The sequence below is a fragment of the Nipponia nippon genome, unplaced genomic scaffold (genome assembly GCF_047370975.1).
Source record: "Nipponia nippon isolate SJK-2023a ecotype South Korea unplaced genomic scaffold, ASM4737097v1 scaffold_12, whole genome shotgun sequence".
NCBI lineage: Eukaryota > Metazoa > Chordata > Aves > Pelecaniformes > Threskiornithidae > Nipponia > Nipponia nippon.
The window spans coordinates 8,659,642-8,676,202 of record NW_028262313.1 but is presented as its reverse complement, the minus strand read 5'-3'; the positions used below and the strand labels follow the sequence as shown (position 1 = coordinate 8,676,202).

At 44.7% G+C, this 16,561-nt stretch overlaps 1 protein-coding gene across 2 annotated transcripts in view; it reads left to right on the top strand.

The window, feature by feature from the left end:
• Positions 1-16,561, top strand: part of PASD1 (PAS domain containing repressor 1) — a 118,956-nt gene that overhangs the window by 33,686 nt on the left and 68,709 nt on the right. Inside the window, exon 2 of one of the 2 annotated variants that reach the window (XM_087748654.1) lies at positions 11,382-11,614. The exons of the other annotated variant lie outside the window; for it this stretch is intronic. The gene's annotated coding sequence lies outside the window, so the exon portion shown is untranslated. The remainder of the gene's footprint in view (positions 1-11,381; positions 11,615-16,561) is intronic. 2 annotated transcript variants of the gene reach the window in all.

Genomic DNA, 16,561 nt, shown 5'->3' with positions numbered 1-16,561 from the left:
TAGTCTTGCCTGGGACATGACGAACTTCTGTCCTTCTCAACATGTTTGTAACTGGTGACTGAGGTCTATACTCCTTTCTGGCCAGTTTGCAGGAGATTGTTTTTTCACATAGCAACCAGCTTACAGGCCCTCTTGTTCAGTTTCTATTTCAGTGCTGAAGGTTCACATCAGTCCCTGGTTACAAGAATGACTATCATGCTCATGGCCATGTTTTCCCTTCCGCCCTGTCACGAACACGGGAAATCCAGCACCAGGGCATGAAGAAGGGGTGACACTGACTCCACAAAGTGCCTCCTCCTCCCATTCCCTGACCTGCACCAGCTCCTCTGTGCAAAAGCAGGATAAGGGTTACTGGGTGGAGGGGGCCAGCAGAAGAGACGGGAGCCATCAGGCACAGGGGGACCTTCTTCTGAACCTCCCAGCACGAAATTTAACCCTGAGCCCAGCAGCAATAACTCCAGTCCTTACAGCTCTCCCGCTGTGGGACAGGGTCATGGTTATAACTAGAAGGTTCCTATGGGTGGGCTGGGAGCCCATGCTGGCAGGGTTCAGGTGTCCCTCCGAAGGCTGCTCTCAGGGCTGGCTGCACACCATGAGCACGATGCCACTCATCCAGCCCTCAGCTGGATTAACCATCAAAAATAATAACAGAAAAGGCTTCCGCAGCCTCGTTAGGCTCAGTGCCAGGGGTGCTGGTGGTGGCACAGTGATGCTCAGGAATGGCTTAAGCTCCCTTTTACAGCTCTGTGAGATATTTGGGTTGGTTTTTACCATCAGCAACTAAGCAAGAGCTGCTGCATCTGGCTTTGCCCTTCTTCCATCTTCATGGTTGCAGCTAATATCCACTCCTATCCCTGTATAGCTCACCGAGAATTTGATTAACAGATGACATATTTTGCTGCTAGGCCATCAGAGGGAAAGGAAAATTAAGATATTACCAGTGTTCTCATTTGTTGTCTCTATGGCAGTGAAGATAACACCTGGGCCACGCTAAAGCCCACGCACTGCTTACTCCTTTTACCTCCTGCTTTAAGGCCTGCATCTGCTCAGAAAAGACAGCCCAGAGGAGGGAGAGAAGACACGCGTTGTCCTTCTGCCTGCTCAAGCCCAGGCGAGAGGCTTGTCCTCTGGTGAGGGACACTCGGGTGGGACAAAGGCGCTGCTTCCAGTAGTCTGCATGCAAACTCTTTTGAAAGTTACTGGGCTTAAAAGTCCACAAACAAAAATTCAGTTCTCTCCTCACTTTGTTATTTATTTTCATAATTTACGTTAGGTAAACACAGAGAATTGTAGTGAGAAACATACCTTAAACACCAAAAATCAAAAGAAATAAATGTAACCCAAGAAGGAAAGACCACAGCACAGCTGGGGCTGAATCTTGCCATCTTTTCCTTTCCCAGTCGCATTTCTAAATCCCCGCAAAAATATCAGGCTATTCATTAGTCAGATTGCTTCTCCTTTTCTAGGAAGCGGATGCAGGAAAGTAAGATGTTCCTTCCTTTTCCAAATTATAGAAGCAAAATTGCTGTCTTTGTGCAAGCTGACTAGTAAAGTTTTGCAAGGCTGCTAGTGCAAATACTGCTTGAAAAGAGACTTCAAGCCTTGGCCACATATATATATTTTTAAGTTCATTACCATTTGAATACGCAGGAGAGGTGCAATACACATTTCAAAATAAAATGCACCATCAAATAACAATCTCCTGCCCATCGTAGAGGGGCTGTGAAGACAACAAAGTAAACCCACTTGCAATTGTTCTTTTGCAGCAATGCTGGTACATTTTTAAGCTACTCAGAAGCCTGTTAAATAACTGCCCATCTTTTAAGCTCAGGCACCCTGGAGTGTAGGAGGCGAATAATTCTCAGGGGGGATTTAACACAGTTATGTAAAATAATCTGAAGCCATCCTGGTTGCTCCAGAAAGATTATAATTAAGCAGGGTTGTTTTTTTAATGTCTGCTATCATCAGTTGATTTTTCTTTGTAACAAAACAAAACAAAAGTCCTGTTCTCATTTGTTTGAGAAGCAGTTTCTGTTCCTCTCGCGAAGAGGAAGGGGGTTCGGACATGCTGCTGAATGTGCTGCTGTGAGTCTGGATATTTATGACAGAATATCTTTTGAATAGTAATTTTCAACATCTGATTAATCTTCCATTCTGTTTGAGTAGAGAAGCACCATCACGCTGGGCTGGGTACAAAAGGCACTCGGTACTCACTAACCAGCAGTCACCCTCTGCAAAGGCTCTCAAGCAAAATCCCTTGTGTCGGTCTTCAGCCTTGCTGGTCAGGAGGCTGGGCAACTGCTTAGCTTAAAGCTGGGGGACCAGACTTTTCTCCATAGAAGCCTGTGACAAGTAGATTTTAAAGCAACCCTCCGGCATCCTAATGCATATGCAGGATGCACACAGAGCGCAACCCGTGCACCCTGCGTGCACTGTGTCCCTGTGCTGGCCGTCGCAGCACAGTGGGGTGAGGATGGGACCTCTGGACCGAGCTGGATCTTCTGTTCTTTATTACCTTCTGGTTTAACCCATTTCTCTCTTCTCCCACCCACCACGTGTCTTCTGCTCCTTTGTTCACACCTGCCCTCCACATGACAAGTTTCCTTCTATCCTGGATAAAATAGTTTTTTATGAAGAGAGTGATATTTAGCAGCCTGGTGCTGCCGTTTTTTATTCCACTATAACTAAAGCAGAACTTATTCCACTATAACTAAAGCAGAACTCTCAGACGACTGTGTTTAGGGTCGTTTGGATGCCCTGCAATATGTTCACATATTTTCCACTGCTGAATGAAAAGGAGAAAATGAGTATGATACTTGCTGTAGGTGTTTGCCTCGCTTGTGGATGGTCTAGATTTCTGCATAGCTGCTTCTCTGTTACATGGGGCTTTCAGGTTTTGCTATTGATTAGAGTGGTCGCTTTTCTAATTAAAAGAATTCCCAAGTCTAACTATTGACTTGGGCAGTAAATGTGCCGGGTTATTAAAGATAAGAGGCTTTAGTCAGAAAATATGTTACCCTCTCTCGTAAAAGAGGTCAGTGTAACTTGAGTAAAAGAGTGTCCTAAAAATCAGAAAACAAGCGAAGGAAACGAGAAAGTAGGAGCCAGGCAAATGCTGCTTATGTAATTACGGCAAAGCAAGTAGGACAGGGGAGAGACCGGGCAGCTGTGCTCGGCTTTGCGTGCCCGCTTCTCAGGGCAAAGCACGACTGCACGTGTGATTCGTGTTCCTTCTGGATGGGGGGGCTGATTTCACTCAGCAGAGGCTATATGGTTAAAAAGAGAGCAAATGTACCGGCACGTCATGAAATGACAGCGGTGGTAAAGTGTCTCCTGTTGGGATGAACTTTCACAGAGCTTCAGTGTACAGCTGCTTGTGGTAGGTCAAAGAGGGTTTTGAAGGTACGCTTCAGCCCCTTCTTTAAAATATTCCTTCTCAGCTCTTGACACACATCCCCAAAATATTACAACAGCGCAACCATTTCTGTTATGGAAAACAGAATTGCCTGCAATGAGGTTGAAGTCACGTGGCAGCCACCCATGCCTTGCCCAACAAGCTGTTTGTCCACGGCGAGAGATGAGCCCTTCCATGCAATCTTCATCAGCGAGTCGGAGCTGGAATCTTTGAAGGAGCTTTTCTCCCTCCTCTGTTTCTAGAAACGAGCCTGCACAATTAGCTGGGAGTAAGCACCGAGCTCTTAAATAACTGAAGTTGGGTGAGATGAATCCTGCCCTGGGGAACCTGAATTCCTTAAGGTAATGCATAATTATCCTTGCTGGGAGTTGTTCGCACCTCTGGGCATAGGTCTTGTAGGTGGTTCTCAGTGTGTGGTGGTAGTTACAGGATTTGCAACGTTTTATTTGTATACTCGCATCTAGCACCTGGGGATGTGAAATTCCTGCTTATAAGTGTCAATAGACAGGTATGCTGCTGGGCAAACAGAAATGGATGTACATCAGCTATGGAGATATAAACAGCCAGCCTTGGCACTGGTGGCGTAATTTGTAGCTCTGCTTGGTCTCAGGGCACGTGGAGGCACTGGGCCCCTTTGATGCTGAACAAACACAGAATAGAAAAGCAGTCAGGACCCGCAGGAGTGTCGAGCATAAGACGACGTGGGAGGTAGTGGGCGAATCCAGTGGGCACTGGGAGAAACGCAGGATAACCGGGCGGTTTAGCCAGGGCGGCTCCAAAGGGCCACGCTAAACCTTTGTGGTACAGCCTGCTTCTCAAATACGCTCTTTCACAGTTGACACCAGGATTGCTAATAGTAAGATTTTAATAAACACGCACACTTAGAGACCCTATGTGGAAGAAGCAAATGTGTCTTTGGACCTGCTCTCTTCACGTCATTAACTGGTCTTTTTTTTTTTTTTTTCCCATTCTCCACCTCAATTTTTTCAACTTTCCTATGCTTTCAGAGAGCTTTTCCTTACATCAGATGACTTTTTCCACTTCCTTGTATAAATTTTACCCTTGTCTCCATTCCTGAAGTATTTATAGCTCTATGGCACACATAACCATTGGGCATACAGTAATTTCTCTGAATACTTTCCATATCTTTCCTGTGTGCTTTTCCACCCACACATGTTCCCTTGCCTTATCCCGAAGGATGCCTTTATTCCTCCTTTATACTTTTGGTTTCTCTATTGTTTCTTTATGCCTTTCTTCTTGATGTGTTGGGCGTTTTTGCACATCACACAGCTTGAAAAAATTTTCCCTTCAGACTCTTTCATCGAACCAAATCCTATTCATCTGATATGCACACAGGCTGAAATTCAATCCTGAGTAAAAGAGCCACCTACCTGCTGCGGGGAACCTATTTTTGAAGAATTTTTGGGACAAAGGCCTCTGACTGATTGGCCTCCACAGAGGAATTAACTTCACCCACAAAAGAGTCCCGCTGGCCACAACACAGTCGTGGCCTCTAGGGTTGTAATTCTATCTAGATATTTTTGTTGTTGGCATTTGGTTTCCTATGGTATTTTTGCACCAAAGCAGAAAAATGAAGTTCTATTTTTTTTTTTAAATATTGACATAGTTTTTCTGATGAAAAAGTAAGAATAATGGTGATTCAAATTGTGCAGTTATTTTCGTCCTGTTTTTATTTAGCCCTGTAAGGTAATACAAAGGGAATAGCTACCTGTGGCAAGCACATATCTTTCGTTTCAGTATGGACTAATACAGTGTCATGCTTCAAAGGACAAAGATGGGAAGGCAGGCCCACAGGATGGAAAGCAATGACTCTGAACAAGACTTTAAGAGTCATGGTTAAATAGCCACAGTGCTGTAGTTAGAAGGAATACAATCAGGGACATTAAGTTATATTACTTCTGTTATTTGGTGCTCGTGGCAATGCTGATGCAAGCCTTCCTTTAGAAGGATGATGAAAAGCTGCAGAGGACCAAGAGTGACAGCGGGACTGGAAAACGCATATGTTGGTGAAGGACTCCAAGGCTTCCATCAGGCTGGCTTAACAAAGGAAAGGTTTAGGGCTGACTCGACTGCAGCCTAGAAGGAGCTAATATTCCCAAGAAGGAACACTTATTAGTAGGGAGTTTGCCAATTTAGCAGATAAAGGCATAATGAGAGTCAATGGCTAGAAGGTGAAGTTAGGAGAATTCCCAAATCAATTCAATTTGCCCAGATCATTGTGGTTCATCAAGGATCAGAACAGATCCTCAGGGATCCTCAGGTTGTTCCAAGCCCAGACAGACTGACTTTCTAAAATGCCGGTGGCTAGCTCGAAGGTGCTCCCAGCCATGGAGACTGGCAGCACCACTTCGTGTACTCCATGTAAAGACAGCATAGAGCGGCCAGCGGTCTCGTGCCACGCTAATTGGTGGCGTATCACTGGTCTAACACTCTTTGTGTGCTTGAGCACTAGTTCAGGAAGGAGTTAATCCAGACATCGTATGTGCTGCATTAATGCCCAGAGCCCTGATGGGATGACCAAGATAGATTTAGGTTATAGGAGCAATATTAGCCTTTATAAATGCTGCAGAGAAATATAATGATGTTTGGCCTGATTTTTCAAAGATAAAGAGTGCCAGGAATGAGCTGAAATTTGCTTAGCATTTCTGAAAATCAATCCATAACTAATTAACCCCTGCACGCCTAGGTGCTTAATTATTTTTTCCACTTCATTTAAGAGAGGAAAAGAGAAACTTTAGACTCCTCAAAACTTTGCAGCAAGTTTGCGGCATGATCAGAACTTGGAAGATCCTGAATAATCTCCCCATCACCACTTCTTCCCCCTTTCTAATTAACTCAGCTTTTACTATCACCAGTGCAACCTATTATATAACATAGACCATATAAGCTACAGGAACAAACCCCAGGAATACACCCGACTGCATTCCCGTTCAGAGCTGTGATAAGCCAGCCAGGAGCACATCCTGCCTTTAATTATACTGAAAAGGTCTCGGTGATTTGGTGTCCTACATCAGTATTAGGAAGCTTGGGCATTGAATTGCTATAAATCAAGAGCTTTGCTGCTCTCACAACAAGCCCAGTGGGAGCCTGACTTTCTCAAAGAGCTTAATTAAAGAGTGCTTATTGTCAGCTCACCCCTGTAGCCCATTAGAGCTCCGCAGAGATTTCTGTTCTCCAACATCATTGTGAAAAGTGGGACAGCCCTTGCTTCTTAGGAAGCTCTGTGTTCATAATCACTTCCTCACATGTCAATACGGTCCTGGTGATCTTATAGTCATGTTGCAATTAGTCGGCAATAGGTGTGAACAGGGCATATCTGAATAACTGTTTATGGAGATCCTATTGGCTAGACAGTTATTCAACACAGTCATAATTTTCCTCGTAGCTAGTACTTTCTCTGGCTGTATCTCAGTGTGCTTGGAAAAGCAAGATTAATGTGTGACATTTCCAAAAAACGCCTGTTTTCTTTCCTCAGAAGCGCGTACGTCCCTGCCCTCTGATGAACGCAACCCCTTGTGATTTACAGAGAGTGAGAGCATCCCAGGTTCCCATGTCACGGAGAGCCTTCAAAACGTTACTCACTTTTGGCTTGAAATCCATGTCATGGTAGAGTTGCACTGCGGTGTAGTTAAATGAATTATTCAGACCATAACCTCTGCTGCTTGGTAGAATCAGCTTAAGTTTTTTGTGTGCATGTGGCGGCTGTACTTGGGCCCCCATCAGTCTCATCCATCTTGAACGGGGGATTTGTTTGTGCTTTATTATTGATAAACAGCAGCCATCAGACATTGGGCTGCCCAGTTAGAGAAATGGGTGGGAAGAGAGCAGTCGTTTTAGGCTTGTACCTGTGCCGTCCATTTGTGGTATTATCACTTACAGATGTGGAACAGAGAGGGTGGTGTTGTCGTTTGGGTTTGACTTGCACCACTCATGGTGCAAGGCCACTTGCAGTGCAGTTCCCTGAGCCGTGCAGATGCTCTCATGCGCAGTCATTACCCACGTGTGCCCCTGGAGTGCTGAGAGGGAGTTTTTTAATTTGATTCAGAATGGACACTTCTCCACGTTGCACAGGCAGAAATGGCCACCTCCCTTTACGCTGGGCTTGGGCGGTGTTGCAGTGGGGCACGTTCCACTGCTCTGCCAGGGGATTGCACAACTTCTGGCTCTGCTGGCTAACCCACATCTCAAAGGAGCTGAGAGGGCTCATTGATTCGGGTTTGTCCATTACTAAGTATTGTCTCCCAATGCATTTATGAAGCCATCCTACCTCCAAATTCCAACCCAGAGAAGGCAGAGATGTTTGGAGGCTTTGAAAGAAATTTTGGACAGGAAAAATGAGAGGAAATCTCATGGGCCTAGAAGGTGTCCTTATTTTTCATGTCCTTCTTACAATTTTCTCATCCTTCATGGTTGCAGCCGTGAATCAATCTAGTATTAATTTTAATGAAACTCTGGCCAACTAAATGTGCCGAGAAGATTAAGGAGCGAAGTGTAGGCTGTCATCCTGCCAGTGCCATTCCCAGTGCAAAACTGACTTTACCAGAGCCATCGGATAGACAGGAAGCTCTTTGCAGTGATACCACAAGGAAAAGACTCCTCTGACTTGTGTTCCTCGCTATTACAGTAGTGTTTATGAACTTCTTATGGGTACTTGTGTCCTTCGCTGTATGGTAAACAATCCATAGATTGCTTTAATCATATGCGTCATCATTGTCTTCCCAACATCCGCTTTCCCACCCAGGGAAGTAAATGTTTGCAGGATCCTCGTGGAGGAGGAGTTCAGCTAGAGACGAAGTGGTCCTGGAAGGGAAGTTCTGCCTGTCAGAAAGTTATATATTGTAATATGCAAAGCTGGCAGTCACTTGCTTACGCCTCATGGCTCACGTTGTGATTTGTCCAGAGTCCCCCACCCTGATGTTTCACTGTGATGGCTTTTGTGCAGATATGGATCTGTCCAAATACAAATTCTTTGACTGCCTTTTGGCACAGCTGAAGAAACGCTGCAAACCCCACTATGCCCACACTCAGTCACTGGATGAAAACTCTGCTCTGGCCGCAGCCCTGAGCAGCGGGCAGGCCAGAGGGAGCAGAGAGGCTGCAGAGCATGCTGCGTGGTGCCTGCGCACCGTGCCTTAAATGCCTGCAAAATCAGGTGGTTTTCTGACATGAAGCAAACCGGTTGCTTCCCTGCCACTCTGCGTACAGTAGATGCTGTGCCACAGTCCGGGACAGCTTTAGGTGTCAGCCGCAGCATGCTGGATTCGGGAACCAGCTGAGAGGATGGAGCAAGGGAAGTTCCACCCCTGGCATGGGACACCTGCCTGTGGCAGAGCCAGTGCCTGAGCAGGGCAGCCCAGGGAGGCAGGATCTCCCCAACTAGTGTAATCATTTTCCCCAGCGGAGCCAGGGAACAGGCTTGACTCATCAGGCACATGGAGATGGAGATTCCCAGAGACCTGGCAAAGGGAAAGACAACGTGGCTCCCATCATCTTGGCGTGAAAGTGAGCCAGTTTTGCAGAGCAGGTGGGTTCCTGGTTTTGGAGAAGGGATGTTAAGCAGCAGAATTTCCTGAGCTGGCTCTGGTGGGGTATCGCCTAGGATGGCACCCAGTGAGTGAAGGAAGCAGCTTTTGAGCAACGCCTGTAATGAGTGATGAAAATAGAATTGTCAGCTCATTTGGGCATAATAGTGTATTTAGAGAAACAGCCAGCCAAACCAAACCAGCCCATTTTATCAGGTCAAACCTCACTTTATTCCTCTGTTACCAGAAGAAAGGATGTTCCCCTGATCCGGTTGAGTTTTTAAAGCATCCAGTGATGCTTTTTCTCTGCCAGCACCTAAAGTTCTGGTGTGCCATAGCGCTGCCTCCTCTGTTGCGTATTTGGGCTGTTATGGCCAAAGGAAGGGAACTGAGACTCCGTGTAGGGTCACACACACGAGTTATTGCCATGGGGAACCAGTATCATTCTTCTTTACGTGTCTTTATCTAAAACTGCACTTTGTTGGTGATGAAAATGCATTTAGTAAAAAAAACAGAAGCATTACCAAATAGGTGTGGAACATAGCGAAGTATGTGAGGGAAGTGAAGAGCAAAGTGAGGCATAGTCATAGTTGCTATGATGCTGACCCAAGCAAGTACAGATCAAAATCCAAACTATTCCAGCAGCTTGACTTTTCTTATTCAGAGACTACGTTCTTCCAACCCGAGTGCAAACGTAGCTTTCTTGTTTGCTGTAATAGCTGTGGCAGTGGAGGCTGCATCTTCCTTTATTTTTGAGCCTTTATTGCAAGTGGATGACTGTGTTCCATAGATGCTGAAATCCAGAGGTGATGTAGGCTAGTGCTGTGTGCTTGATTGCCCTCCTGACCGATATATTTTGTGAATGTTATTGTTGAGTGTCTTAGTCATAGGTATGGCTGTGCCACATCTGGCGTTATTATCAACAGAAGAAAAGCCTACTTGTGCTGCTGGGTTATATAAAATAGAAAGAACTTGAAACACATAGGGCAGTAGCACTGCCATTATCTTTTTAGCTTTATGCTTGTGTGAAGTAGAGATTTAAGATTGCACTTACATCAAAGGGCTGCAGGTATGAATTGAGGATACTGGGTTGAACTTCAAAATTGAAGAACATTTAAGTTACTGAATTTCTACCTGAAAGGTAACTAATAAAATAAATGAATGTAACTATGCATTGACCGCAAAGTCTAAACTGTTTGAACAAAAAGCAGTCATTTATCTCAATTTCGTAAGTGCATTAATAATGGAAGCCTAAATGCAGTGGAGCTTTTTTCTTTTTAACTAAGCCTAACCTGTTTTTTTTATCCATCTGCAACTGGCATATAACAGCAATAATAACAATATAATAATAATAATAATAATAATAATAATAATAATAATAATAATAATAATAATAATAATATCCTTGATAAGTGTCATAGGCCTGCTAGATTTTACCACAAGTCACCCTAAAAGCCTTTTCTCTGTCCTGCATCTATGGGAGAAGAGATAATGTAATTTCTAATAATTCTAGACTAGAGAGAGAAGTTCTTATTTCCAGTGAACTCCAAAAGAAGAATTTTATTGAGGACAATCATGGCTCTTAGAAATAGTAACTCCCATCTTCACAATGCTTTATCAGTGTTAGTAAGGGCTTCCACATACAAGAATAACTAAATAGCTATTATAATATCAGTTTTAATGGTGTGTTGAATTCTGAATACTTTTGCAATGAAAGCGCTGTGTGCAGCGTTATAGTTATATTGTGGAGGTATTTTCTACATACCAATTTCAGGACTGGGTCTATTAGTTTTATTCTGGAATGGAGTGGATCAAAAAACTGGAAAATGTGTGCTCTGTTTTGAATATATGATATTTGCTCTGGTATCCTCTGTACTTTGTCACTGTTCATCTGATGGATTTAGGTCTCAACTCATCCTTTTAGAGAAGGATAATGACAGGCTGCTCAAGACTGCCTACATCAGACTTCCCAGTCTAGGCTGATTGTGTCCCAAATTGAAGAATATTGATTAATTTTGACAGCGCCTGAAATACAGTCCTGCGTTAGCAATGAACTACATACTTGGCAAACTCATGGTGCTGTAGCAACATCTAGAAGTCTGTTCTTTAAGGATAAAGAGTGAGAACAAAACTCCATTTGGCATGGTGGTGACAACAGGTAATAGTAGTGTGGTACATGGGAAACGCTGTAAGAAAGACGTTGATGGGCGTGCACCAATGCCCCGGCAGCACTGAAGGCAATGGGCTGCGCCCAGTGTATCTGCTGGCATGAGCCTCTGGGGTCTCTCCCCTCTCTCCTTAGGATGGGGCTTCTAAAATCTCCAGAGCGCTCTCTGTTGCATGCAATGTTTCACACGCTTGCGCAGTTCCCTCAAATGAAACAATCAGCCCTCTGAAGTTGGATGTATCCCCTTTCACTGCAGATTGGCAGATTTCCACCTGGTAAACTGACTGAACGAGTTTCAAACTCCTGGGCTTTACCTGTTCCTTTTCCCCAAGAAGACTGAAAACTGAAAGCACTGCTCCATTTACCAACCATCGAATCCAAAATGAAGATCTAAGAGCCTGAGTATACTAAATGCCATGGCGATACTTCTTATCAAGGCACACCCAAAGCTACTCCTTCATCCTCACTTCAAGCAGATTATCTATAATAGTAAGTAGGATAAAGTTTTCTTCCTTATTTACTAAAATAATGCTGGCAAGAAAACTGTATTTTGCACGATCACTTCTCAGTCTAAAACACTTCTAGGCTAAATATATTCTTCTAAGATATGTGCTTTGGGCATCTGTTTTCACGCTGCCTTCTCTCTGCAAGTGGCACAGAAGACGCCTTTCTTTGCCATCAGTGTGTGCAGCGTGGGTAGAGCTGAGAAGAGAATTCTGCCTGAAGATTTCTGTTGTCTTTTTTTTTTCAGTCGAAGGATATGGCTCTAATTTCTCCCATTTGTAAATCGCACACAAAACGCAGTCATACGCCTGGCTGGAAATCTCGGTTATACCTTCCAAGCTATTCTAAAAATACAACTCAGGCCCTGCAGTTCTGAAAAATTAAATCCAATGCTCCAACATGCAGGGTAGCCTAAAAGAGCGTGCTGCTTCATAGCACACAGTTATCACCCCTGCACTCGTTAAAGAAGAGAACTGATATTCACAAAGGCTTAGTTCCCTTCAAAATTTTGCCCATTATGTGTTTTATGAGGACAGAGGAGCAAAGGTCCCTTCTATTACCATTCTGAGAGGATTTTTAGAAAATGCGACTAAGTTCTCTCCCCGCCAGACTTCATGAAGGAAGGGACGGCTTTCCACTCCTTCTGGGAAGTGTAAGCAATACCAGGTTTGTAATCAAAAAATACCGCCTGGTTGTTCAGCTTTATTTTTACAAGTGTCAGACTTATGCAAAGTTTAATGTCTCACCGTTACAGGTCAACAGTGCATATTATTCCAAAAAGCTCTCCAAGGCAACTCTTTTCAGTCTTAGAGGTCATGCTCAAATTAGCCATCCCGAGGTGGCAGTGAGCCCCATCCAAGCAGTTTTGCTGTGTCAAAAAATTCAGTATTTTTTTCTAGCATTGCATCTGGGCTCTTCCCTGTTAGATCAATCAAAATGTTCATTTGCTTACAGTCATCTGAATGAGGAAAGGTCACGATACAGAGCCATTAAGTCCCTTTGTAGTTGCGAGCAGCTGAAAGGGTACATAAGGGAGAAAATTATTCTTCCAAGGATGACAAATAAGCACTATCTTGGATGCCTCGGCTCTGCCAGTCAGTCTCAGGATGAAGAGTCTGTCCTGTGGATATCCACGTTTCCAGCACCCAGTACACAGGATACAAATGCTTTTGTCTCTTATTTTCGTTTATTGTGCAGTCTCTCAATGCTGCAGCCTTTGTGAACAGGGGCAGCTGTGCAGTCAAACTGCTGCTTCAACCTGGTCAAAGGAAAGCTTGCAGCACTCCTGGTGCAGACAGAGTTATAGGGGTGGCCTGGACATTTGAAGTCCACTTTCAAGATGACTTGGTATAGGAAAGACTCATGTTCAAAAGAGTGGGCTCCACCTTCTGATCCAGAAAAGCAGCCCCCAAAAAAGCAAATAGACCATCCTTGGTTCTTCTTATAATTGATGGGGCAGAAGCTGGTCCACTAAGGTCCCCGAGTCCAAAAATCTGAACAATAAAAAGCAAACTGTCCTCACAGAGAACAGAATTTCTCCCAGCTCCCTCTCTTCCCCAGCCTGTCAGCACAACCGTAGACTTATCTGGGTTGGGTCACAGACAGCTTGCCCTCATTCAAGCCCTGATCCTGGCAAGGCAGCAGGTAAGCCGATCAACCGCTCCAGCCAGCTCCAGCAGCCGAGAACTGAAATAGAAACGCACAGCTGAACGTTGACCATGCAGTGGAAGATCTCCAGTGTCCTCATGGAGGGAGGAGGAGGACACCTTGCCCAGAGATCATTTCATTGCTCTCTGGCCCCAGTATGTTTTGGTCAGTGATAGCAAAAGTGCCTGATGGCCATGTGGACAGTGGGTTTTGCCTGCGGCAAGCAGGAAATTACTGGGTCAATCGGTTCAGCCCCTCAAGCTGTAGGTCCTTCTTTTAGAGGAAACCTTTTGAAAAGTAGAGGCTTGCCCATCCCCACCACAGGCTGTGACTCTAACCTTGTGTACTGAAGTCTGAAGATTAAAAAAAAAATAAAAGCCGTAGTCTCACAGTCACTAATCTGTGACAAAAGCTGCTTTTCAAAGAAGAGGACTGATCTGACTTCTGTGAAATTAAGAGATGCTCTCCCTGCTCTCAGGGGCTGTGATGAAACCCTGAGATGTGTGATGAGACAGGCAGGAGCTGCACAGGACCATGTGCTGCATCATCCCACCAGGAGGGCAGGAGTTGCAGGTCTGGTTGAATCAGGAGGTCTCTCGCTCCAGCCCAGGCACCAGCGGCAGGTCCTGGGCGTACACAGGCAGGCAGCTGAAAGCTTGAGCTTAATCATGACTCAGCAAAACTCCTTGCTCCTTCCTAATGCAATGGTCATGTTTTTAACCCCTCTTCTGCTTTGGTCCCACCACTGTCTCTGGCGGCACCTGGGCTCTCAGCACCGTCCACCAGATGTATTCAGGAGTGACTGCAGCACCCATGCTGGGGCTCACCTGAGAGCACCCAGAAGTAGAATCATAGAATCATTAAGGTTGGAAAAGACCCTTAAGATCATAGCAGGGTGGTGAGACACAGAGAGCTATGCTTGCTGAGGACTTACAGAAGGCACGTGCAACAGGAACAGACTGTTCCTTTCTCATCTTTTATAGGGAGCGAAGGTAACCTGGCCCCTAGAATGAAATCCTGGTCTTCAGTGAAAAAATTCATTGGGCTTTCTTATCACTTTAAGTATTTCAACCTGTCTGCAGTTTTTTTGTACTATTTCTCATACCTCAAACATTCCCAAGAGGCTTGTTCAATCTGATAAGGCTTTGTTCGCAAGAAGCTACATATTTATTTACTGAAGGGAAGACAGCCAGAAGGATTTCTGAGCAGATACAAACGTGTGAACAGTTAAGCAGAGACTATTATGACAGCTTGTGTAACAGCACAACTGACGGACAGGTAACATTTAGTCCGCTGCCTGCTTGGGGAGTCGGGATGGGGAGCACTTCTCCCCAGCGCTGAGACATGGAAATCCCACAGGCTGCCCCTGCCAGGGTTTAAGGGTCCCCAAAATTACTTGTCCTTTCATCTTTCCTCTCTACAGCAAAACTGATCTGTTCAGGGAATGTTAGCCTTTGTCCTTTCTAAGAAAACAGGCAGAGATGGTGGGCAATCATGATGTAAAAGTGCATACCATGGAGATGGAAAAAACCCAGCCCTTCAATCTGAACTAAGGCCTGAAGTCACTGTTAATTTTTTGCAAAATTTACCACCCAGAGAAGCATGAAGGGTTAAAGCCACCAATCAGGCAAAACTCTTTCTCGGCCATCAAGGCCACTATATTCAAATGAAGTATCTATGTGATTTATATTTGTCTGTTACTCAGCTGGGGCAGCACATGAACAGCATTTCATAAGATGCTGTTAAAGGATACGTTGACTCCTTGCAGTACATATTGGAGTCCACATCTTCAGAAACAATGTAAAATGCAAAAAAAAAAAAAAAAAGAAAGTAAACTATTGCCTCCATATGCAAATGGAAAATAATTTAATTATGAAATGAAACGGCTGTACAGCACTGCCAAGAGGGCAAACAAATGAGAACTTAACCAAAAGGAGAAAATTGTCAGTCTTTCAGTGCATAGCTATTTTGTTCTGAACAGCAGCAATTATGGAAATGCACAGAAGACTGTTTCACTGATGATAAATCTGCAATATGTCAAGTAATATTTGAAGATTCATATTTAATTACTGTGACTGCACAAATTAAACAGTGGAAAAAAGTTGTCAATGCTGTTTTTTAAAGTAGGGAAATAGATCCAATGCCAAAAGCAACATGGTTAATGTCGGTAACTAAAAGAGAGAGTTTCCCTCTAGGCTAAACCTTGTGATAAAGGAGAGATGTCACTTATTATGCACTTTTAAACATGTCTGGCAAGGTTAAGAGGTAAATAGCCAGAATGATTATCATCTGGGTTGGTAATGGTTTTCTCAGCCACGTATTTACTCTGAGCACTTTCTTTGTGTTCCAGGTTACTCATAACTCTTGATCACAATTTGTCGGGGTTTCCCTCCCACCCCACGAAATCATTTTAAGGCAAATAACTTTAGAGAACTCCATGCCCCGCTAATGGGCAAGGCAGGACAGAGCTTCAATGAGTTCATATCGTAAAGCAAGTACAACCCAGCCATCTAACTTTGCGGCGTTTGTTCGCGCTGTGCTTGCAGTGCGTGCCCGTCGAGGAGTGGCGGGTCTCTGCCCTAGCGAGCAGCACGAGGAAGCCTGTCCACTAACGCGAAGCATGGGCTTGCAGAGTGTTTGGAGCTGCGGTTTGACCAGGGTGAATGCAACAAGGACAGGGCGTGCTTTATTTCAGCATGCACAACTCGGATCAGCAGCAGCATGCGTAACCCCTCCGTGCAAACGGGGAAGGTTGTTTCCAGAAGCCTCTTCTGGAACAAAATGTTACAGGGCGTGTAATCCTTCTCCTGCAGGATGCTGGCTGGCACGGGGAGTGCCCTCCGTCCCCAACCTGCCTACAGCATCCAGCAGTCATGAGCCTGCAGTCACCCGGGTACACCGCAAACCAGGGTTCATGTGAGAGCACTGTGGCGCGTGGCTCCTGTTTAATCAGCGGTACAGATGCACTGACCTTACTGAAGTTTTCCCCAGCAGCCGCTCTGCCCCGATGGTGCAGATTTTGGCTGCAGAGTTCATAGGGTCATCCCACCCCGTTGCAATGAGAGCCGTGTTCCCGTTAGCCTAACGTACTGGCCCAAGTGACATGGGTGCAAATGCCAGTCCTGATACTGCTGTGCTATGAAATTATGAGAAATTTTTTGCCTGAATTGCTCATCTGTAAAATAAGCAGAGTATTTTTTTGTAAAGATTACCTTTGCAAAGTACTTTCAGCTGTAATACTGAAAGGGCTATGAAAGTACCAAGCAAGAAATAATATTAGACACT